This window comes from Podarcis liolepis (genome assembly GCF_965112155.1).
Source record: "Podarcis liolepis genome assembly, chromosome: 14".
Taxonomy (NCBI): Eukaryota; Metazoa; Chordata; class Lepidosauria; order Squamata; family Lacertidae; genus Podarcis; species Podarcis liolepis.
In genome coordinates, this window is record NC_139569.1 from 43935724 (window position 1) to 43960753 (window position 25030).

The 25030-nt window shown below is 40.6% G+C and overlaps 1 protein-coding gene across 19 annotated transcripts in view; it reads left to right on the forward strand.

Moving 5' to 3' along the window:
- The first annotated feature begins 32 nt into the window (after nt 1–32).
- MYO9A (myosin IXA) overlaps nt 33–25030 on the forward strand; it is a 171413-nt gene continuing 146415 nt past the window's right edge. For 9 of the 19 annotated variants that reach the window (XR_014519173.1, XM_083475479.1, XM_083475470.1 and 6 more), the window contains exon 1: nt 102–371. The gene's annotated coding sequence lies outside the window, so the exon portion shown is untranslated. Of the gene's footprint in view, nt 372–2500; nt 2583–25030 lie in introns of all 19 variants that reach the window. The other 10 variants (XM_083475486.1, XM_083475487.1, XM_083475475.1 and 7 more) reach the window with 6 other exon arrangements.

Sequence of the window (25030 nt, forward strand, 5' to 3'; positions counted from 1 at the left end):
AGAGAGAGAGAGAGAGCGAGCGCGAGAGAGCGAAGGGCGGGGATTGATGAGGGAAGACGAGGCGTGATTGGAGAGGCGGGCTTTGCGCGTGCCTTCGTGTGTGTGTGAGGGCGCGCGAGGGAGGGAGGGAGCGGGCGGGGGGCAGAGGAGCGAGGCGAAGCGGCGTCTCCCTCACAGAGCGGCGGAGGGTGGGGGCGAGGGAAGGGAGGCTGAGGAGCGCGGACGCGAGGCGGCAGCAGCAGCAGGAGGAGGCGGAGACTGCGGCGCGGCGGTGCTGGCGGTCGTCGTCGTCGTCTTCCCCTCCCCGCCTCTCGCAGCCCGTGAGGGGGCACGATAAGCGGAGGGATGCGGCGGCCCCGCCCGACCCACAGGTGAGGCGCCTTCCTCTCATTCCCCGGAGTCCCTGGGCTCCCAATCCTGCCGGGTTGGCGGCTCTTCCTTCCTTCCTTCTGCTCCTCTCAGTGCAGCCGGTTATGAGGCGGCGGGGGGCGACGCGGCACCGCGAACGGAGCCCTTCTCAGCCGGGCTTCCTTTCCCCTCACGGTCTCCGGTCGCCGCCTCGGCACCTGCGGCTGTTCTAGGCGGCCGCCCCGATGCCTCCTGCTTCCTTCGTAACCTGACGGGCGGGAAGATAGGAAATGGTTGGGAGGAACGGGGGAGGAGAGGGGGGGACCTAGTCCTAATCCTAATCCTGATTCTAATCCTGACGGAGCGGGTGGCTGGGCAGGTTTCTAGTCCCTTGCGTCCTAAACGGGGTGGGAGGGAGCTGCGGGATGTTCATTCATTCCAGGGCATCGGTAGCCTTCCTTCTCCCTCTGCCTTCCGGCTTTGCTGGTTCTGTCTACCGTCAGGGGCTCCCGGGTTCCTCTCTGCATGTTTCTCACGAAATAAATTTAAAAGATTCCTCCCCCAGCCCCCCTTCTAGATATTACCTCCCCCCCCCCTTTGGAAACTGCTTGCAAGGTCATGGAGCCTTCTGCTTCGCTACCCACCCCCATCCCTGCGGTGTGGATGTAGTATGAGATCATCCATTTTTGGAACCCTGCTACAGTGTCTTGTATTTCTGGCACTGTTGGGGAAAAAAATGATGGTTGCTGTTGCATTGCATGTGTCTGGGGCTGAAATCTGGGCTACAGCTGCTCCATTGTGATCCAAATGAAAAGATTCCTGGCCAGGCTGGCTGATAAAAGAAAAGAAAAACCAAAAACACTTTCCCCCTCTCCTACACGATATAGAGGGTCTTTTGCCTGCATCTCTTAAATTTCAGAATTCTCCACTTCCTTAAGACTTTGTCAGTGAAAACTTTTCTATTTCAGTTTTTTTCTTTTATTCTTTGCAGTTGTGTGTACTGGATAACAAAGCAACCTTTTCTTATACTTCAGTGTAATAGCAGGATTTCTGGAAGTAGCTATGACTCTTAGTTTAGTCTGTGGGTTTGCTGTGCAGTTAGAACACTGCAGTATGGAGACAAATCAGTACATTTTGTCACATCACTGCTAAGCAGTGTTGGACTGAAACATCACTGTAAGCTATAAAGGATGCACAGAATTTGTTGTGGCTATGTTTTCCTCAAGGGTATTTTCAACATGACTCTGCAGTGTGGATAGCATTGTATATAGAGCTTTTGGGCTTAAATGTAAAAATCCTTTAAAATGGAGCATCAAGTGTGAAAAGGTTTATATCCTGGGTTAGCCAGTGTTTGTTTTACTCTTTCAGTAATGACAAGCCATGCAATCCCCACTCTTTCTTGTGTCATGTTGTGCTTTTTTTCTAAGCCTTCTTAAAAGCAGGCTTTAGTGACTGGGTGTTTGGCAGCAGCATCAACAGAAAATTGGCTCAAAGCCGCCCTACCCCAGCCCACCCCAGCCATTTCAGCAAGCTTCCCTTTTAATACACAAACACACACATTTCAGTCTGTGCACTCCACTGCTCTTGTACATAGTGTATTATGTCTCCTGACCCTTTCCCCCTAAAGAAACCTTGATCAATTTTCTGCAGAAATGAAATTAACAAAGCTCCCTTTTAAAGGAGGAAAAACGGTTATACAGAAGTGTAGGAGAATAAATGTATTAATTTAAGGAACTTGTATGTGAGTCCTGCAAAGGTGAAAATGTAGCTCAGGATCACTGCAGGATGGTGTGGATTTATTTTTATTTTTTTAAAAGGAAGCGACCACAGCCTTTTCGAAGTTTAGCCCTTCTAAATCCATTTGAATTTGTGGAATTACTAAACAAGCATTTGACTTTCTTCCATCAATACCAACAGAACTGAAAAGTTCTTAACTTTGGGTGGATTATGTTTAGCATTATTAAGCATGGAAGTCCATAAATAATCCAGAAAGAAGTACAAGTCTTCCATGGTAACATGCTATGGAAACAAGACCAAATAAATTATTTTGCTATTTGTCCTCAGAAATTGTCAGACTCCTTAAAATGACTAGTCATGCTGAATGGCTTGCACACATTAAGTAAGATTTTTATACTTTTCTTTATCCAAACAGCTGGCCACCATGTGGTATCACAAACTGCTTTCTACAGTTCTCTCAATTCAGCCAGGCTTTCTTATGTGACATTGGCAATGAGGTAGGAGACTGTTGTTGAGAAACACAACTTGAAAGCCCCTCTGAGTACCTAGAATTAGATGCACTTTGCTTTGGATCCTAGTCTCAGTTTTGTTGATTAGGAAAATTACCCAAGACTTACATAACAGGTCTGTACCGGCTGCATTTAATATTAGAGAGCCACGTATAATTATGTACTGCTAGTATCTAGCAATGTATGTTTTACATAAATTTTATGTGATTTAGTTATCATGATGCAAAATAAAAAACATACTTATTTTTATCCATTATATTTTCAACACAGCTAGTTGAAAGTCCATCAACTCAAATAAATACCTGCCTGTAGAACTCCCCCAGTCCTTGCAGTAGCTCTGCTTTAATAGATACTATTGAAAATGTTAGCTATAAATTGATTCTAAACCTACTGAACTCAGACAAAAGCTTTGTTCATTTTTAAATAAAGACAACCTATATTCCATTTATGGAAGGTGAGGTTATAGAATTACATGGCAAGTTGCAGGAATCAGAAAAGGTGGATACGTTTTAAATGTGTACTTATTAGTTATAATAACCACAGAGTTACAAGCAAACACAGTTAATATTACTAACTGTTCACGGTTCAGGTATTTGATGCTACAATCAACTAAAAGAAGTTTCTCTGTTCCTTTCGTATGAATTTAATAACTGTATACCATATAGTGTTTTTGTATATGCCTGCTAAAGATAATAAAATGGGTAAATGAAACTTAATCAGCTGTGCAGTATACTCGCCACAGCGACCATGTCACTAACAAGCACCACAGTGCATGAGAGCATCTGGTGTAAGTTGTTTGGTTTTCATTTAATGTTGTTCATCACCTAAAAAATAGAAAAAACTATTTTTAAAGAGAATATCTATTGTAAAGAAAGATAGGTTTGTCAACTGCATCTCCTTTAAATGTGGCCAAAAGTCTTTATTCGCTATATAGTTTGCGATGTCATACTTCACTGTTTAAATCAAATTTGAGCAAGGTTTGAGAAATATTTGCTGATATTTTGAAAATTACATATAGTAAGGTTTGTATTCATATAATTGTTTGAACTGTTTGGCTTTAGAAAAGCTTGAAAGCAATAGTTGATATCCAGCTAAGTCATACTTGGAATAGACTCATCAGGATCAATGGACTTAAGTAGTTTAAGTTCATTGATTTCAGTGTATCTCCTCCATGAATCAGTTAGCTGAATATCACCCTGTGTTTCAGTAGATCTAGTAGGTTTTTTCATGAAGCTATGCTTAGGAGGGTAACTTAGTATATTACTGTGGCTGTCTGATTAAAATGTTGCAGGTTTTTTTTAATGACTTTATCATGAGAATTCATATTGATAATTCACATGTATTTATGGAGTTTTGCTAATGTCTGCTCTTACAGTGTTCTAGTATGGCAGCAACTTTAGTGAAAGTTGTGAAAGAATAGACATAGCAGCTAAAAATATTTACTTAAAAGGATATTGAGTGCCTTGTTTCATCTCTGGCTTTGACTAATGATAGTCACTCATCAGATGGTTATTATACAACTAGACTTTAGTATCATTTTATCTTTGCTTCAGTTTTTACAAGAAATCTTAAGGATAGAAAGTGACTTTTTGCTGCCCTGCCAAAGATTATGTAATGGGGATTCCATACATATGTAATATTCTCATATACAGAGCACTGAGGCTGAGGTGCCAGATAGTCGGCGGGTACATCTTTATAAAGGGTCACAAAAGGTGCTTTGTACTTAAGACAGTGTGGTGTAGTGGTTAAGAGTGGTAGACTCGTAATCTGGTGAACCGGGTTCACGTCCCCGCTCCTCCACATGCAGCTGCTGGGTGACCTTGGGCCAGTCACACTTCTCTGAAGTCTCTCAGCCCCACTCACCTCACAGAGTGTTTGTTGTGGGGGAGGAAGGGAAAGGAGAATGTTAGCCACTTTGAGACTCTTTCAGGTAGTGATAAAGTGGGATATCAAATCCAAACTCTTCTTCTTCTTCTTCTTCTTCTTCTTCTTCTTCTTCTTCTTAAAGATGAAGAGTTTTATTTATGCTTAACTTTCATTTATGCCTTACCATAAGTTGGTATTTGGTGTTAATATGAATGTAAGAAGATCCCTGCTATGTCAGATCAAAGGCCTATCTAGTCTAGTATTTTGTTCTCATGGTGGCCAGCCAGATGCCTATGGGAAGTCCATAAGCAGGACCTGAGTACAACAGTGTTCTGCACACTTGTGAATCACAGCAACTGGTGTTCAGAAGCATACTCCCTCTGACAGTATCGCCACCATGTCCAGTAGCCATTGATAGTCTTATAAGCCATGAATTTGTCCCAAATCTATTTTAAAATCCAAGTTGGAGGCCATTAATACATCTTATGGCAGTGAGCTCTATAGCTTAACATTGTGCTGTGTAGAGAAATACCGTATTTATATTCTCTATAAGACGCACCAGAACACAAGACACACCTAATTTTTGGAGGAGGAAAACAAGAAAAAAATATTCTGAATCTCAGAAGCCAGAACAGCAAGAGGGATCACTGCACAGTGAAAGCAGCAATCCCTCTTGCTGTTCTGGCTTCTGGGATAGGTGCGCAGCCTGCATTTGCTCCATAAGACGCACACACATTCCCCCTTACTTTTTAGGAGGGAAAATGTGAGTGTTATAGAGCAAAAAATAAGGTACCTCTCTTGATCTGTCCGACATTCAGCTTAATTGGATAGTCTTGATCCTGGGTTCTGGTATTAAAAGAGAGGAATAAAAATGTCTCTACTGCATACATTATTTTTTTTTACATCTTCATCATGTCCCTTCTTAGATGCCTTTTTTAAAAACCTAATTATCATCACTTTACACATGCTTACATTGAGTTGCAGTTTTAATGCCCATTCACTCAGTTTGGAGAGATGTTTTTCAAACTGCTTTCAATCCTTGCTTGTTTTTTACTACCCTGAACAATTTGGTGTTATGGGCAAACCTGACTACCGCATTGATCACACCTAACTCTGGGTCATTTATGAAAAAGTTCAAAAGCACAGGACCCAATGCCAATTCTTAGGGCTTACCTTTTTACATCCCTCCCTTGTAAGAACTATCCATTTATTCCTGTTCTCTGCTTCCTGTTCCTTAACCAGATAGTCATAAGATGACATCTCCTCTTATGCCATGACTGCTAAGGTTAATTGGGAGACTTTAGTGAGGTGCTTTGTTGAAAGCGTTTTCAAATTCTAGGCACACAAAGCAACTGATTCACCTTTATCTATATGCTTGCTGGCATTTTTAAAGAACTGCAAAATGTTTGCTAAGCAGGACTTACCTTGGTGGAAGCCATGCTCATTCTACCCTAGTAGAACTTGTTCTTCTATACAGTGGTGCCCCACAAGACGAATGCCTCGCAAGATGGAAAACCCGCTAGACGAAAGGGTTTTCCGTTTTTGAGCTGCTTCGCAAGACGATTTTCCCTATGGGCTTGCTTTGCAAGACGAAAACGTCTTGCAAGTGTTCTGATTGTTTTCTGCTCCCCCCCTTTTCTAAGCCTTTTCTGCTCCCCCCCTTTTCTAATAGCCTTTTAGCCGCTAATCCGCTAAGCCTTTAATAGCCGCTAAGCCTTTAATAGCCGCTAAACCGCTAATAGCGCTAATCCGCTAAGCCGCTAATAGGGTTGCTTCACAAGACGAAAAAACCGCTAGACGAAGAGACTCGCGGAACGGATTAATTTCGTCTTGCGAGGCACCACTGTATTCCTGGTAATTGATTGATTTGATTTATTGTATTTCTATGCCAATTTTCATTCAAGTGAATCTCAAAGTGGCTTACAAACAATAAATAACAGTAACGTAGCAAAACATAATAGAACATTAAAAATATAGCATAAATCATATAAAATAATTAACAGATCATCAACAAAACAATGATAATCTATAAAACACTTAACAACTAAAAAATAAGCTAAACACACTAACAGCAAAAGTCATTATATGATAAACAAATCAATACAGCATAAAACAATATTAACATTAACAAAAAAGCAACAACTACAAAAATAAGCTAAGCACTGTTAAGTTTATACACACACACTCCATACCCCCATAACTCATAATCTTTCACTCTGTTCAGTTCATTGAAATACATATCATGCCTCTTGTTAGGCCAATTCAGCCAGATGTTGCACTGGTTGGGGTCCTTGGGTAGTGGAGACTGGGGGGCTTTGGGGCCTATAAGTGGTAATGTGGATGCTGACTCTAGGTAGCATGCCTATGTACTGTTAATGAGGAACTTGCCCCTCTTGCTCTTAATAATCAGGAGCTCCATTCCGAAACAAGAAAGTCTGAGATGAGCCTGTCCTTCTGGAGTAGGGAGCTTACGGCTGCACTCAGTGTGGAGGCTGGCCAGGAGGTCCAGCAGTACTGCCACGCTCAGGATGATCTTACTCTGCTACAACCCATCCACCAACAGCTGCTCCAATTTCCTCAGTTGCTCCTTGGCTGATGTGGCAGAGGAGGCAGCTGCGGCTGCTCAGGGGAGCGAGTAGGGTGGCTAGCTGAGTCTACCAGGCAGGAGGGATGGGCCACAATAAAGACAGTTGAGGGTGCCTCAGCAGGGTTCTGGCAGCCTAGATGAGCTGCACCTTGGTCTTGGCATCCAGGCTGCTGCCCATGGAAGGCGTAAAGCAGGGGTGTTGGCCAGCAGGGATGGAGTATGAGATGTTAATTATTGGTGGGCTTCTTCTGAAGTCAAATCCTTGTGGCAGTGCAAAAGCCAAGGTCCAGTAACAGTCCAAGGTCAAACACAGGGCAGTCCAGTGAACGACTAGGTTGCAGGATGAGGAGCTGGTGCAAGTATGTCATTCCAGTCCTTAATTCTATCCTTAATAATGTTTTCCACCAGTTTTCCCAAAAGATGTTGGAACAAGCCAGCTGGTCATTTCCTGGATTCCTTCTGGGATCCCTTTTTAAAAATCAGTACTACATTGGCTGCTTTCCAGTCCTCAGATACAGAGGGTGATCTTAGTGACAAGTTACATATTTTTGTTAGAAGATCAGCAATTTCATATTTGAGTTAAGAACTCTCTAAACCTATCAGTTTGTTGGTTTTTAAATCATTTCTTATCACTATTTTTTGCCTCAGTTCTCACACTCCTTTCCTCAGGAAGTTAGTTAAGGCACAGGAGTCTGCTTTATACCTGCCACTGTGGACAAATACTAATAATTTTGCTTCTCGGCAGTCCCCCCCCCCCTTTAGCACACCTTTGACTCCCTTGTTGCCCAGAGGTCCAACTGCTTCTCTAGTCAGTTTTTTTTGCTTCTAGCATGTTACTTTCCAATCATAATTTTCTTGATCATTTTTTTTTAACGTTTAGCAATGTACTCCTCAAAAACCATTGTTTTTACTTCACTCATTGCCTGCTGGCATTTATTTTGCCAAAGATTTGAGTTCCTTTTTGTTCTCCTTTGTATGAGATATCCATTTTCTGAAGTTTCTTGCATCCTTTTAACCCTGGGGGTACCTTTCCTATATATTCAAACTGAGCTTCTGTTATTGTGGTTTTCAAAAAACTCCAAGCATTCTGAATATATTTGTCTTTTCCGCTTTTCTCCTTCAACTTTCTTATCACTTCCCTCATTTTTTGGGAATTTCTCCTTTTGAAGTCAAATTTTGCTGTTTAAGACTTCCTTCAGAACTGTTAATTTACATATGTTGAATTTGATGGCATTATGGTCACTGTGCCTTGTGTGTTCAATGACATGTCTCGTACCAGGTCTTGGTAGTCATGGTCCTTCTGGTCAGTTTTATAATCTCCTAGGCATATTCTTTTAGGGTACCTATCTCTGAGTGAAACACATACCGGTATTTACCCAATATTTGTGAGAGTAATAGAAGTCACTCATCAAAGCATCCTTTGGATGTATCCCTGATTTCATTATCTATATCAAGGTCACTCTGGGGATTTTGGTCAGGATCGTGACAGTATGACTCTAATAGTGAATTACTGTCAGAGGCTGATACTACTGCCCATAGTGATTTCTGTAGAAGATTCTTCTCCTTTTCCTATTTCTAGTTTGCTGGACTCCTCTGACCTCTTTGATGTATGGCAGTACTGCCACCACCAGTGTTATTTCCTCTGTTCTTCATATAGTTTGTATTCAGAGATAATAATGTCCCACTGGCATTTTCCATTCCAGCCACTATATCTATACTCTGGTTTAAGACCAAGCATGGCATCTTAACCCTCTTGACATAGAGGCCTCAGCATTAGCATAGAAACATTTATTGAAGACTGTGTGCCTTCAAATGTGTTTGATGTGTGAATTTTGCTGTATGGCCCCTTGGCCCTTTTGAATTGCTATCATGTGCCCTGCACTTTCAGTGCCTAGTTCTACCCCTCCCCTGTTTTTGATAATCATAAATGTTTTCACTCTTATCCCTTAGAGGCTGTGTGCGGAATTCACCATGTGAATTTTGCACCTGACTATCGGCCACTTGCAACCAAGTGAAAATGCCTGGGCACCAGGATGGCACCTGATGTACTCACCATCTGGAGGTGCATGCCTGGGGATCCTTGGATCTTGCGTTTCGCACAACAACACATCCTTTAGAATTCCATCTGTGATATTTTATCTGCACGATCAGACTGAATTTCAGGAACCAAAAAGTCATATTGAATGATTTTTGTGCCATCTTACCCCAGAATGGCAGCTAGACATTCCATTTTGGCGACTGTAGGTGCCAAGTCTGGCGTCTTGTGAATTTTGAATGCTGCTTCTAACACCCCTACCCCAGTTAGTATCCTTGGTGAGAGGACATTGCTCAGCCCCCAAGGAATGGGTCTCTTCTAAGGGATCATTTTCCTCTTTCTCAGAGTGATGCCCTTCTTCCTTGAGACTCTGGTTTTTCATGACAGTGGAGGAGCTGTCACCCCAGGTGTGAGATGCCACTATCATATCCTTGAAGGCTTCATCCACCAACCTCTCTGAGCTTTTCCAGGTCAGCCACCTTGGTATCTAGAGAACAAACATATTTCCTGAGAACTAGAAGCTCATTGCATACTCCTGTCCGGTAGGCAGATAGGTTTGTTAGGTGAAGTGCTGTGCAGTACTCTGGATAGCCCTCACACCTTTACTGGCTTTATTCCTGCATACTTGTTTACTTGGGAGCCTGGTTAAAATAGAAGGGTGAGAGTCGTCTGCCCTGGCCTCTTTGCTTGGCTGCTGAGCTCCCAAGCTGCAAAACTTGCTTGTTTTGTCACTAGGGCCAATTCACTTTGTCAGCTGAAGCTCCTCTCTTGCTTGTAAAATAATCTAGAACATTATTTTACTTATTAGGTACAGATGTGTGTATCGGACTCCTCCTTTCACTAAATAGGGTATTTAAATAAATATGGTATGTGATCTTTTTTTCTTTTCCTTTTTTTTAAGTTAAGATTTTGACATGGCAGTAAAAGGTAGTTTGGAAAGAGACTGAATTCCTTTCTTCCAGTTTACAGTGTCAAGTGATTTTACAGCATGTTGAGGTTCTGTTTCTGAAATCACTGAAGCAACTGCAATATCTATTAAATAGCAAAATATTTATTTTAAGGTAGATTAAAAGTTAATTCAAGTACTTTATATTTCAAGTATATTTTTTAAAGTTTCTGTAATTAGTATTCACAATTTTTTCAGATATGTTTCCTTTCAAAACTCTTGTTTAGAGAGGATTGTAGTCTGTCTGCCAGCTGGCCATCCCAGCACTTGGACAGTCTTTCCTGAATAGAGGCAATGGCTGCCTCTTCCTCGAGCCATAGAGTGGAGGAGGGAGGGGTTTACATACACTTCCCACAATTATAGTTTCCCCTTTCCTCTGTGTACTAAAAAGTCTTTAGTGAAGCCATCCCAGCATGCCTACTAGCCAAGTCCTGTCCCACCTGCTGCAGAGATTATCTGTTAATAGTGGAAGATGAGATGAGATGGATAAATGCTTCCTTGGCTTGTGTTTGTATTTGGGAGAGTGGGACTGCAATCCAAAATACAGTGGTACCTTGGTTTACGAACTTAATCTGTTCCGGAAGTCCATTCTTAAACCTAAGCGTTCTTAAACCAAGGTGTACGTTCCCACAGAAAGAAATGGAAAACGGATTAATCCGTTCCAGACGATGAAAAACAACCCCTGAAACAGCAATTTAACATGAATTTTACTATCTAACGAGGCCATTGATCCATAAAATGAAAGCAATAGACCAGGCTGCAATCTACAACCCAGTATAAAAACCCTTACTGCAGCGGTAGCATCCTGCGCACGCCGTCCTGCACCTCACACGGTCGACTCTCCACTCGTCTCCAGGGTCAGTCAGGCTTCCCCTCCCCAATCTTTCTTTCCCTCTCTCTGTTGACGGAGGCAGGTGAGACCCCTGGGAACTGCAGGTCTGCCCGAGCTCTGAGCCCTCCAGCCCCCATTTCTCCAGAGGCGCAGATGCCAAGACACCCCCCTCCCTCTGCTTAAAGACCCATACAAAATTTGCGCTTTCCTTTCCAGATCCTAGAACTCTACTCAGATATATTTAAGCACATGCTGGGTTTTGCTCAAAATTTGAGTTTTCTGAAATATAACCCTACAAAGTAATAAACTTACAGTTTCTGTTTTGTGAAGAATAGTTACACCTCTGTATGTACTGGAATAGCATTTAAAGACCTCCAGTAAATAAGGAGGTGAAGAGTGCTGGCAGAGTCCCAAGTACCTGCCTTCCTGGTCTCCTAAAAATATGGTGCTGACATTGAGGAAACTGAATAATATATTTAACCATGTACATGGGTAGTGGTTTTATAGGGTAATGCTAGCACCCAAGCATTAAGTATTTTTTCCAGTGTTGAATGAAATTGCGTGTAGCTGTAACCCATTCTGCCATGTTAAATGGCTCTTTGATTATTACTAAAGAATTGGTGATAAAGATTAAAAAGCAAATATTTTCATAAACTAAATTAATTTGAAGTTTCTTTTTACTTTGTATTTTATTTTCATTCCTAGTTACAGAAATACACACAAATTTGCTGTTTCACAAACAAACCTTTGGTTCTCTAATTATTGCCCATGAAAATCCTTGTCTATGAGGGGCAAAGCACAGGGCAGCTGTTAAATATTTTCCAAATCAAGTGAACTTGCAACACCAGTAGAGGAAACCAGTCTGTATTACATTTGCTAGAGGAAGAATTTGCAAATGGCTGTTGCCATTCCAAGACACAAATATATGCAGTGGAGTCTACAGTCATTAAAACAAGTGGGAAATTTGCTGCAAGTTAGGTAACCCCGAGTCTGAGGAAGATAATGTGGCAAAGTTTTCTCTTTTAAAAGTGCCCTTTTATACTTTTATATTTTTTATATATTGCTAATGATCTGTAAACTGGGTTACTCATCCTTAGGATAGCGTACTGAGTAAAGATCAGTGTTAATTTTTGATAAAAGTACTGTATATAGACTTTGGACATACATTAGTTATTGTAAGTACGTCATTAGTAAAATTGAGGTTGTTTCAAACTGTGGACATGATCCTTTTGCCAGATGCATCTGCTTTATAGGAGTTGAAATAGGGTAGGAAAATAGGGTAGGAAAATACTTTTTTAAAATGTATTAAAAAATGCTATTTGAGAATGAAAATGCATACATTACCTGATGTGCTGCTATAAGTACCCTTTGTCCCAGGAGGTATAAGTCTCTTACCAAAACACCCACCAATGAAGGCAGGCTGAAGGCTACAGCACAGTCCAAACACAGTAAGATCAGACATAGATAATTTGTCTAGGTCTAAAACAAGACCCAGAGGCAAGATCAGGCAACTACCCAAGGTCAGTATCACAGAGAGTTCAGAGAAGGTACAGCACAGCAAGGAGGGGGCATTAGAATCGGGAACAAAGATCCAGAGACCTGTGGTGTTCCCAGAAACTGGAAAACTCAAGAAGAGAAACCTTATATGCTCTGGTTCCTAGACCCCACTCTGACCACAGCTGCTGGTGATGGAAATGTTTCAAGGATTGCTTACTTATGGGCTGTACAGTGACTCTGGAGTAACAGAGAACGTGTCCATAGGCGGGCAACCAAAATGGTCAAAGGCCTGGAAACGATGCCTTACGAGGAACGGCTAAGGGAGCTGGGCATGTTTAGCCTGGAGAAGAGGAGGTTAAGGGGTGATATGATAGCCATGTTCAAATATATAAAAGGATGTCATATAGAGGAGGGAGAAAGGTTGTTTTCTGCTGCTCCAGAGAAGCGGACACGGAGCAATGGATCCAAACTACAAGAAAGAAGATTCCACCTAAACATTAGGAAGAACTTCCTGACAGTAAGAGCTGTTTGACAGTGGAATTTGCTGCCAAGGAGTGTGGTGGAGTCTCCTTCTTTGGAGGTCTTCAAGCAGAGGCTTGAGAACCATATGTCAGGAGTGCTCTGATGGTGTTTCCTGCTTGGCAGGGGGTTGGACTCGATGGCCCTTGTGGTCTCTTCCAATTCTATGATTCTATGAGACATGCTATGCATGTCATTGCTCTTCAGCCTGAACTTGGGTGCTAGTGTTCCTGAGGACTGGAGGGTAGTTCTGCTCCTCTTCTCCAAGGATTCTTCATCAGGTCTCTCCACAGAAGCCTATTTAGGGACGTCTTCAGCAAGCAGGGCACCAGGCGCCTAAAGATGCTCCATTTGCTAGCACCTCAAAAAGTCTGGGTTTCATTTTTTGTGCCCGGCTGACACTCCGGGATTACTGAAATGTACATACTTTGAAGCCTTGAAGCATATGTTAAGGATAGACAATATGTTAAGAAGTCTAACAATAAAGAGTAGAGTGTTTTGAAAACTGAAGTATGGCACTAAGATTTTTATTGTCAACACCAACTTAAACATGCATTAACAATTTCTGCTAAAATGTGATATTAACAATGTGTCACGTGAATTGCTTATTAATTCATGGATATCAGAATAATAAATTAAAAATGTTGCCCCACCCATGGCAACTAGACATTTTGTTTTGGCTCCTACAACCCAGGTTCCAGAAGCCATTTGGCTCCGAGCTTTTTTACCCCAGTTTCAAACACTGTTCAGCACTGATTCCAGTGAACTCTGCTGTCTCCTCAAGGTCCTTGACCCCTGGGGTGTCTGGTTCACCCTCTGAGGACTTCATGCCTGATACTCGGTCAGGGCCAGGCATAATATGTGGCAATATTTATCAAGGAATCAAGAAGTTAAAATACTTTACACTAACTTTTTTTTTTTGGTTTCAGATATTGAGATCCAAATATAGCATATAGTGTCCATGCAATTGAATCTCAAGCTTATGAATATATTTGGCCCCAGGCACCCATCATGTTTGGTCCACTGTTGGAGGGGAGGGTGAGGGGAAAACACTTAACATTTTATGCAAGAGTTTCTGTTGGAAATGAGTTCCTATATAGGTTTGTGTGGATGTGTGTATTTTAATATATTGATCAAACATTTGTTGTCTCTGAAGAAACAGGAAATAAAGGCTGGTATTCTGCATTATTTCTATGGGTATAGGGTAGTATACTTACTTACTTACTTACTTACTTACTTACTTACTACACACACACACACACACACACACACACACACACACACACTTACACACTTTCCTTTTGCCACCATCCATCACTGGAAGCAAGGCTGAATCAGGACTTTCTGTTTCATTGTGAGATGCTTAGACTCACCCAAGACAATTCATCTACAATGTTGTCCAAACTTTTTTTCAAAGAGGGCCAGATTTGATGAAGTGAAAGGCCGTGAGGGCCGACCAAAGGGGCAACCAGAGTTGTTGACCTTTGAAGTAGTTGAGCTTTTTTATGAGTTTACCCCAAAGTTGTTGACTTTTTCTTAGAACTGAAGTTGTGGAGGCTTTTTTAGGATTTTACCCCAGGAAATGAACTGCCACAGGGGCTGGATTAAACTGACCAGTGGGCCAGATTAGGCCCCCGAAACAGACTTTGAACATGCCTGATCTAGGAACTTTGCTTGCTTGTGGGCTTCTATTGCTTTGTGAAGGTAGTGCAACCATTCTTTATATGCTGAGAAAGCAAGGTGTTATATAGACTACTAGAGTTAGAGAAAATGTCTGGAGATGCATCCTGCACAGAATTGTGTAGCTAACCACTGTTGATTTTAGAAGAAAGCACCCACATAATTGTATCCTAGACTGTGACTGCACATGTTCAAATTTGACAGAGTGCTCTGAGAGAGAACTACAGTCATACCTCAGGTTGAAGTAGCTTTGGGTTGAGCATTTTCGGGTTGCGTTCTGCAGCGACCCGGAAGTAATGGAACGCGTTACTTCTGGGTTTCGCCGCATGCACAGATACTCAAAATGACATTGCGCGCATCCGCGGAAGCGGTGAATCGCGACCTGCGCAGACACGGGTTGCATTAGCTTCAGGATGCGAATAGGGCTCTGGAATGGATCTCGTTTGCATCTAGAGATACCACTGTATACCCTAGGATCGACATAATTATCAGAACCCATCCTAAAGTCAATGAACATATTTCCTCAGTGTTGCTGAAAATTCTTTTAAAGCTGTCCTTCTAGTAAAAACATAACTCTATTTTGAAATAACTGCTGGCTCCTTTATTTAACTAAACCTCTTAGATTTATCATAATAGAGGCATGGCATACTGAAGCTACTGCCCATGTTACTTAGCTAGTGGCCTCATGCCCATTTAAATGTACTCTTGGATACGGCTTCCTTGAATAAACCTTCTGGAAACCCATTCCTGTTTTATTGCTGTGTCATCTGTCTAATATAAGCAAGACCAGCTTTTTTCTAGAAGTGTTCAGCATCTTTAAAAGAGGTGGCTTTACAGAATTTCCATAGCTGGCTCCTTTTACACCAATGTTATTTTGATTTTTTGATTATTGGCTGCTGATGCTTCTTTTTTGTACACCCCTTAGAGATATTTTTAATATATTATGTCGTATAGAAATTAATCATTCAGCTGCACTCTCCACACCCAGTTCCAGGTACAGCAGGTTTGTTGAGTTTCCCAGGGGGTCCAAAGGATGAGGAAAGTGCTCCCCTCCATCCACAGCTCCTTTTTCACCCTTTGTCCTAGCTTCTTCCAACTGCTTAGTAATGTTGGAAAGGATGGGAAAGAAGAAGTAAGTGTCCTCAAAAGGATTCAGTATTCAGGAGGTATTGACCTAGAACATGATACTTTATTGGTGCAGGAGTTAGAATTCCTGACAGGTGTTTTTTTTAAAAAAAATAAAGCATGATGCTGACTATAACTACTTTCCCCTCACTACTTGTGGATTGTGGAGGCAAATTCAGGAGAGCCGGGTGGCCCTTGATTTTTCTGTTTTCATGGTGGGGTGATGTATATACACTGGGCTTTTCCATCAGAGTCAGGGTCACACCATTGAAAGATTTCAAAAATGATGATACTTTGGGAAGAACAGCCTGTTCCCACTCTAGATTCTTTAGCTTTTCCAAACCTAGGACCCACCTTTAACCAAAATATGCACTTGGGGACCTTCCTCCCCCCTTTATATTTTACGATGGTAATGCTGCTGGTTTGATCACCTTTGTCCCAGCAGTGAGTCCCAAGCCACAGTTGAAGACCAGTGCTGTAGATCATGATCAGCACAGTAAGCAAAACTTCCGTGATGGGAACAGCAGCATCCACTCTTTGTGATATTGAGACAGTTTGTTGGTTAGTGTATAGCAGATATAAAACTGAATATCTGGATTCAATTCCCTATCCTTGTATACTTTGTCGTTCGTTCTTTTTAGATTGTTCAAGGTTGATTTGCTCCAGAAAAGTTGTTTGCTCTTTTCTTAATGTAAATAGAGATGTGTAAAGGCAGTAGGAGAAGCTAATGAAGTTCAGTAGCAGAGGGATTAGATTTCATGTTTCTTGTTATAGAGGGAGTCTATAAGTACTGATAACACAGCCAAAGGCAGCAATTACAGTCAGGCCAATACTCTTTGTTGTCTCCAGTGAGCCTAGCCTGTAATATGCTGCACACTCATTATCTACCTCTTCACACCATGCATATGTTTCTGGCCTTTTGTCCATTTTGTTTTGTTTTGGAGCAGTGATAAACTGATGCCATGACTGAGTGGCAGTATTCTAAAAAGACCCAGCGCTCCCTGAATAGTGTGTTAAGTTGGTGTAGCACACAGAGTGCACCATCATTCAGTTCTGCTGATATGGCAGTACTTGTGTGCTATTGTGTGCAGATCTTGGAGTGATGGATGCCTACATCCGTATAAGAAGAGAGGGGATGCTTGTTGGTAGCAGTATGGATGGGATGGTTGCTGCTTCTGAGTGCTGGTTAGGGAGCATGTATATTTGTGTCTCTACCTCTTGTGCTTTTTAATTTCTTCCAGCTCACTCACCTTCCCACTGTGTGCATTAATCAACTGCTCCCAGGATGCCACACCTTCCATTTGTAGGTTTATTTGCTGTGGGGGACATAATGGTGTTGGCAGGACTATGATCATTTGTCTCTCAAATGGTTGTACATGCCTTGGATTTTTTGCGTCAGTGCGTGTTACATCTGGGGTCTTATTTTTCAGCTATACTGTTGTGCTGAATGCTAAAGTTAATGTCTACCTTCCTAGCATAGGAGCCAACTCCTAGGAGCCAAGATCCCTTTGCCCCCACAAATAAGATATTTGAGGGTGGCCCCGCCATTGATGGGCATTGCCATTCAAATGATGTGTGTGTCTTGTAATCAATTATGTGGGGCTTACCTGCTCCCCAATATTTTATTAAAGTTGGCACCCCTGCTTCCTTAAGTCTTTTGACATGTACCCCTTTTACTCTATGCAAGCTTTTGTAATGTGTTGATGAGAGTATTGCTTGCATGTTTCTCATCAAGGCTTATGTTGAAGGGAGGGGTTTTAAGTTGAGATTGGTCATCTAAATGGATTTTTCAGGAAGTATGCACAAGCCGGATATTAGCTTCCTGCCTGTCCTCTTGTGTGTGTGACTTTCTTTAGATAACCAATTTCAGCCAGTATAATCTTTCTCCATGAGGAATCATTTTCAATGCATACTCATGGGAGGAAAATTTTATGGAGGTGATAATCTTCACTGATCTCAACTGGTTAAGTATTAGGTCAAATATAGGGAAGAAACATGTCTGGACAGATTTAATTTAGAAGAAGAATTAATTACCAAAGGAGGTTATAGATAACAGTTTCTGAGATAACTATCAGCTATGGTTTCCATATACTGTACTGGTCTTGTTTAAGGGCTGGGGTCTGACTTCAAAGAAATCTGTCAGCCCCAAACACTATGATTCAAAATGTGGTGGGTTTTAGACTGTTTCTTTCAGTATCACAGTGGTTTGTATTCATTGGATGCATGCCATAGAACTTTGTGTGTGGAGTAGTGAATGACATAATCATGGAAGAATGCAGTCCCATTACTGCTGGAAAACTGCTGCTAGAATATGCAGAATAATTTGAACTGCAATATTCATTTTGTTATTGACACCAGCTAATTTGTACTTAAGTTAATTTATGCTTCACGTATATTATTTTTTACATATGAGTATGGTGCCAATTATCCTCTTCTGCAATCATTTGTTGTAGCAATATTTTTAAGAGAAAGCTCTGCTAGGCATAAACTTAGTTCCAAAACAGATCATGGTAGGTCAACTGAATTATGCCACTGGTTTATATTCTCAAGTAAAGATCTTCCAGTTTCCCTAACTCCTACTGAAATGGAATTTCTGGTAATATCAGTATATTCATCATGTAAGTGCAATGCTAATTTGAATGCTAAATACAAGATCTAGTTGGATGAGATGAGGCTGTTTGTACAATAATGCTGTAGGACTAAGGCCAAGACGTGTGAACTGGCAGTGATCTAGAAGTTTATTCTGACTTTTAAAGAAATATTCATTGACATAATTATTCAATATGATATTGGTAGTAAAGATGAAATTTTATTTTGGAGGTCTAACTTCACTGTAGCACAACAGATTGCTTGACTAAGTTGTTCCAGTTGTTTTGCTGTTTGGATGTGGGCATATCTGATGATTTTGGAGTGAGAAACCCTGAGGTGGTGATGGTGTGAGAGAGGCTGTATCAACTAGGTTTTACTCAAACAACCATTGAAATGAAAGGTTCTGCTAAGTTAGTTATGCTCATTACTTTCAGTGGGTCTGCTCTAAGTATGACTAAAATTGGCTACAATGCAGTACAGTGGTACCTCGGGTTAAGAATTTAATTCATTCTGGAGGACCGTTCTTAACCTGAAACCGTTCTTAACCTGAGGTACCACTTTAGCCAATGGGGCCTCCCGCTGCCGCTACGCCACCGCGGTGCAATTTCTGTTCTCATCCTGAAGCAAAGTTCTTAACCCGAGGTACTATTTCTGGGTTAGCAGAGTCTGTAACCTGAAGCGTCTGTAACCCGAGGTACCACTGCATCCCAATATGGCTTGTTTACTGCTGTGCTATCATTTCTACATCACTCTTTCATTTCCATCATATCTTTTTTTAAACTACAAATCCTAGTATGCAATTCACCAATCACAACACCACAACTTAGAATCCTGAGATCCTTCTCATATTTCAGTTTCCAAGTCTCATCATACATTGATGTGTTGATTTGTTCCCCCACCCCTTAAATGCCGAACATTGTCAGCTGCATTTAATTTACTTAGATTAGAAAAGTGGGCCCAAACTGTCATGGTAACTTTGAATGTCATATTGACACACATTCCCTCTACTCCATAGTCTCTTCCTTCAATCAATCTGCATTCTTTTCAATTCATCTGATTAAAAAGTGGTGCTACTAGAGCACAGATCAAGTTGATTTGGGGCTCAGTCGGACTCACATGCTGTCAGTTGTCAATTTCTGACTTAAATGCAATTTAGTTTCTGCACAAAAACACTATGTTGGTTATACATTACTAAGATTAAAATTGCCTATATCTCATTTCTGCTATTATGTGATATTAATTTTTTATTCCTTTTAAAAAGCTATCTTTATTTTAATTTACACAAAAGTATTGCAGGTTTTGCAAGTGTTCTTATTGTAGTTGTAGATGGCTTCTGTAGGAGTGTTGGAACAGATGAAAGTATGAAATGTAGCTTTTAAAATTCTGTTTTTGTCATTAATGCTGTATTTGTGGCAGTATTTGAAGAAATAAAGTGCTTTGAATATTCTCTTCGTTGAATCACATAAAACTTTATTCCTGTATTGAGAAAGAAGAAAATCTGAAACTGGCAGTAGTGGATTGGGTGTGGCTCTGAAAAGGGCCTGTTTTGGGTGGTGTGTTGTGCTGAGTTTTGTCTAATTATAGACACCAACAGAGAGAGACAAGGATAGGGTCAATTAGACCATCTAGCAGTGTTTCCTTTAAATTACTAGTTGGAGCAAACAAAGGAATAGCAGAGCACTGACAAATTCCAATTTACTGTCAGTATGCAAAATTTCTCATTTGTTGTTAAAGGATTTTGAAATAAAACATAATGCTAAATTTGTAATTCTGCTTTCCAGTAAATTGCCATTTTCATACTGTATTGACTCCTATGCACAGCCTTACCACATCTCCTTCAATATATTTCTTAAATCAATTTATTTTTTGGCAAGGTCTTTTCTGAGCCACTGTACTCTTGCAAATTTATGTGCCTTTTATTGTATATCTATTCATTTTCTCACCCTCGGTAATGTTCTTTTTCATTTTCATCATGCGTGTCTTGGATGGACTACAGGCCATCTTCCTAGACACTAGGTCAGGAGTTCCCAAACTTTGGTCTGTGGACCACCAGTGGTCCATAAACTTCCTTCAAATGATCCACTGCATGTCTCTAAAACTACAGCGTCTAGCACAGTGCATTACAACCACCAGTGGCTCCTGCCTTGTAGAGCACATTGCCCATTGAAGTTAGACGGACTCCAACATGGTACAGGTACACCTTTCATCTGATACTAATAACTCTCCTATTTCTGTAAGCTTTCCCAGAAGGATTAGTTGACTCATGGGCAGTACAGTACTGGATTCCATTTTGGAAAACATTGTGATTTATTGTGTTTTTTGTTATGAACCGCTATGGTATTTGGTAACCCTTAGATAAATATTTCACATAAATAATACACAAAATCAACATGCATATTGATGGCAGATCTCCAGCATTGTATTTTTTGTCCATAGTTATCAATTAACAAAAATGCATAAGCTATTGTTATCAGATGGCTGAAAGAGGGACTGAATTTTTATTTTGTTTTGTTTTGTTTTATTTATTAAATTTGAGTACTACCCTTCATCTGGTCCAGAGACCTATAGACTTGGCAGCTTAATGCAAATTCAATGTTATTTGGCTGAAACCATTATTAATGAGAAAATTATGGGTTGATACACCAGCATGGCTTCATCTGGCACTGCATATTAGGAGTAACAATGAAGAATCTGACACTTCTGATTATATATTTAGTCTTTAAGACAGCCTTTCTTAATCGTGGAGTACCAAAATGTTATTAAACTGCAATTTACCTAATCCCTGACCACTGGCCATTCTGACTAGGAATGATGGGAGTTGTAGTCCAACAATATATATAGGAACCTTAAGCTGAGAGAGACTGCTGGAAGCTGCCCAGAGTGGCCGAGGCAACTCAGTCAGATAGGTATTATTATTATTATTAGGTGTTACAAAAAAGTTCAAGAACTGCTACCCCTCTGGAAATTGGTACATACTGTATTTACTCAAGTCCAATGCGCCACTGAATTTAATGCACACCTCAGTTTTCAGAACCTTGAAACCCAAAAAAGTATTTGCTGGCGAATGTAAATGTGCCATTGAATCTAATGTGCACCTTAATTTTTGCAACGTAATTTGGCCAAAAAAGGTGAGCATTAGATTCAAGTAAATATAGTATTAGAACACTTTCCCTGAATTTGTTCTTATTTGCAAGTGTTCTTTTAATTTAGTAATCCTTTATGTCTTCAAAGGGAAAGAGAGAGAAACCAAAGTGCATATAGTAGTTGTACTTTTTCAGCCTGCCCTGGTAGCTTCTTTATGCTAGTTCCAGACAAATTGCTTTCCTTCTGAAAGTATTTTCAAACAACAAGCTGCATTATCTTAAAAATGTTGCTAATTTATAATCTCTTATTGTGGCCCATAATTAAGAGTTGCTTGCAAACCAGCCTTTCTTTCCATGGCCAGAGAAGTCATATACTGTATAGCCTAATGGGTATATTTGAGTGATATTTGCATCAGTTTCATTCCAAGTACTGTTAATTGTAATTGTTTATTACTGATAGAAGCCTCCCGCCTTTCAGGCTAATATTTTGAAGGGCAGGGGTTAAAAGGAAGTAAATTCTCCAAGAGTAGACAAATGAGTACTGTACATGTGAAACTAAAGAGTCATATGGGAACAGTTACTGAGATGCAGCCATCTTTTAAAGGGAAGACAAGTTAATAATTATTTTCAGTCTCTCTCTCTCTCTCTCTCGGAATAATGTGTTCATCTTATTTTAAGCATCTAAGTCATTCTTCAGTTCTGCTGCAGTTTTCATAGTGGATTTTCATATAAATCTGGCCCCCTCTATCTTTTTTTTTTTACTTTGTTTCTACTCCTCCCATTTGTTTTTGTGGGCAATAAAATTGTATTGAATTTTCTAAATTCCAGAAATCCCTCATTCTATTTTAAGAATTCTAAGCAGGATTCACTGAACGCTGAAAACAAAGAATGGATAGTGCATTGTGTTTCTTTTTTCAATGTTTTAGGTTTTCCACAATCAGTACTTATATTCTGTAGATGTGATAGTTTAGTGAATGCCTTGCCACTCCAGCAATAATCTCTTGGGGCAATCGTGGCTCCAGAGAATTGACTTGTGAAACATAACAATCTTGAACTTGTAGTCCCTTATATTTAGATTGTAATTGCTGGACATTTAATAATAGATTTAAAGATAGTCTCAGTTATTCCTAGATGGCAATCCTCTACATAGACAAGAACCTTTCAGGGTGTTTCAGCCACAACCAGTTATTGATTCTCTTATGCTTGCATCATTCTGTAGGGAACTCTGTACTTCCTCCATTTCAAATGTGAAATATCCCTGTTTCTACATGATCCCATAATGAAATGTGGTAAATCTGGAGCCTCTTACTTTGCTGGGACTTTTTCCTAGAACACTCCTAATTCAGACAAACATAAAATCTGCCTTTTATTTAGGTTAGTTTGATAGATTCAGATACACTTATTTTTAGCAAAATCATTTATTATTGTATCATTCTCGTTTACAGTAGTTATCATGTGAGCAAGTAGAAAATAGTTCTGAGTTGTCTTAAACAACTGATATAAGCTGGGACTGCTAGTGTTTCATTGGAATGGATCATACAAGAAAGCCATATCATCTACAGATGCACTGGAAGATAGTTGGCTAAGAACTGGCTATATCTCAAGTCCCATTTCTAATAATTGAAAGAGGCTCTCCTCTGTTTTATCAAAAGGAACTATATGAAGTAGTGTTTGGAGGGTGCTAATTTCACAGGGCCTTTTTGGTTGTGATCCCCTGTCTATGGAATGCTCTCCTAGCGAGGCCTGCATGACGCAGATGTTAATATCCTTTTGGTGCAAGGTTAAGACTTTTGAGGGATGGTGAGCATCACGTTTCTTGCTGTTTCTTTCTCCCTCTTTGGTTAGGTTTTATTGTTCTATTGCTAAACTTGATGGCTTTTAATTATGTATGTAAGTTGCTTAAAAATGTTTTGCATAAAGTGAAGAATTCACTGAAATAATATTTGGGTAGACCCAGCATTTTGTTTCTGTTACCCTCTTCTCCATTATTTCCAACAATGGAGCATGTGGAATGAGTGTTGTAGGTTCAAATACATTATGCATCATACCAATTATGTGTAGTGTCCATGCCAGCTGGCCATGCCATCAGGGGAATGAATGTGAAAAGAGTTACAAACATTTTAAGGGCCCTGAATGAAAAACAAGGTAAGGGGGAATAAGTTTTTGTTGATTCATAGGATCAACTTTTTTTCCAACAGTGACTCACTGCTCAGTAGTGAAGACTTTGAACCCTTCATGGTTTCTCCAGTTCCCACCTTTTTGGTATGGCAACCCACAAATCCAAATTTACTTAGTATAGCGACCCATTGATTTATTGTCACATGAGGGGTGTGGGTAGCGCTGGGGTCTAAACCACTGAGCCTCTTGGGTTTGCCGATCGGAAGGTCGGCAGTTCGAATCCCCATGACAGGTTGAGCTCCCGTTGCTCTGTCCCAACTCCTGCCAACGTAGCAGTTCAAAAGCACGCCAGTGCAAGTAGATAAATAGATATTGCTGAGGTGGGAAGGTAAACAGTGTTTCCGTGTGCTCTGATTTCTGTCATGGTGCTCTGTTGCGCCAGAAGTGGTTTAGTCATGCTGGCCACATGACGCGGAAAGCTATCTATGGACAAATGCTGGCTCCCTTGGCCTGAAAGCAACCCCATAGTCGCCTTTGACTGGACTTAGCTGTCCTTTATGTTTTTTTTTACCTGTTGTTACATAGAATTTGAACCTTAGCTCTTGAACCAGAAGGTGGTCCCCAAGTGTTAAAATATAAGACTTGAGCCTTTATGAAGTTGGGTTACAAGTGTCAGCACATCATTATAATATGCCAACAAAACAAAATGTAAGAGGTGTTTATCATACCAGTTAAGGATTACAAGCAATAATTATTTTGGGTTTCCTTATAAAGCCTGCAGCCCACTTACACATGCTTCATGACCTACCAGTTGGGGAACACTGCTCTGGTGCTACTCCCCTTTTATTTCCCACTGACTAGTCACACATCCTCTGTATCACACACCTCTCTGAGTTGGTACTTCCCTAAATATGTTTAGAAGGGATTTGCAATAGAAGCTGAATAACAAAGTGCTCACCACTCCCCTCTCCATGGACCCTTCCAGCATTGGTGTCAGGTAGAGTGTTCTCCTCACAGGCATTGACACCAGGCACCTGAAATTACAGGCAGTTATTGCACTCTCCAAAATGTACTTGCGAGAAACCATTAAAAAAATGCTCTTGACAGTACTATTTTTATCTTTTTAGTTTCTGGTTCATGTTTTTGGAGAACTGACAGTATTTCAGTACTCTGTGTCTTGTATATGTATCAGAATGTTCAGTAGCATTTACAAAACCAGCCTTTTTATAGCAATGTGTCTGCTGTATATAACCACCACCACCTATCCCCCTCAAAGGAAATATCACCCTTGTGCTCGTTTGCATTGAATATCAAGCAAGTCAAGCCAAAATGAATAGGCAAGGGACCCATTCCAGAACTAGCTAGAAATACTGAAATATGACATTAAAGAAAAATAAAAAATTAATTCATGTTTTGAAGCTCCAAATCCAGAGCACATAGTAGAGTAAAAAAATGCTATTAGAGATGCTGATGGAGGTTGACAGAGGCATATATCGCCAGGAAAGCAGAATTTGGGGATGTGAAAAAGAACATGTGCAAAGTCACAAGCCAGTTACTTG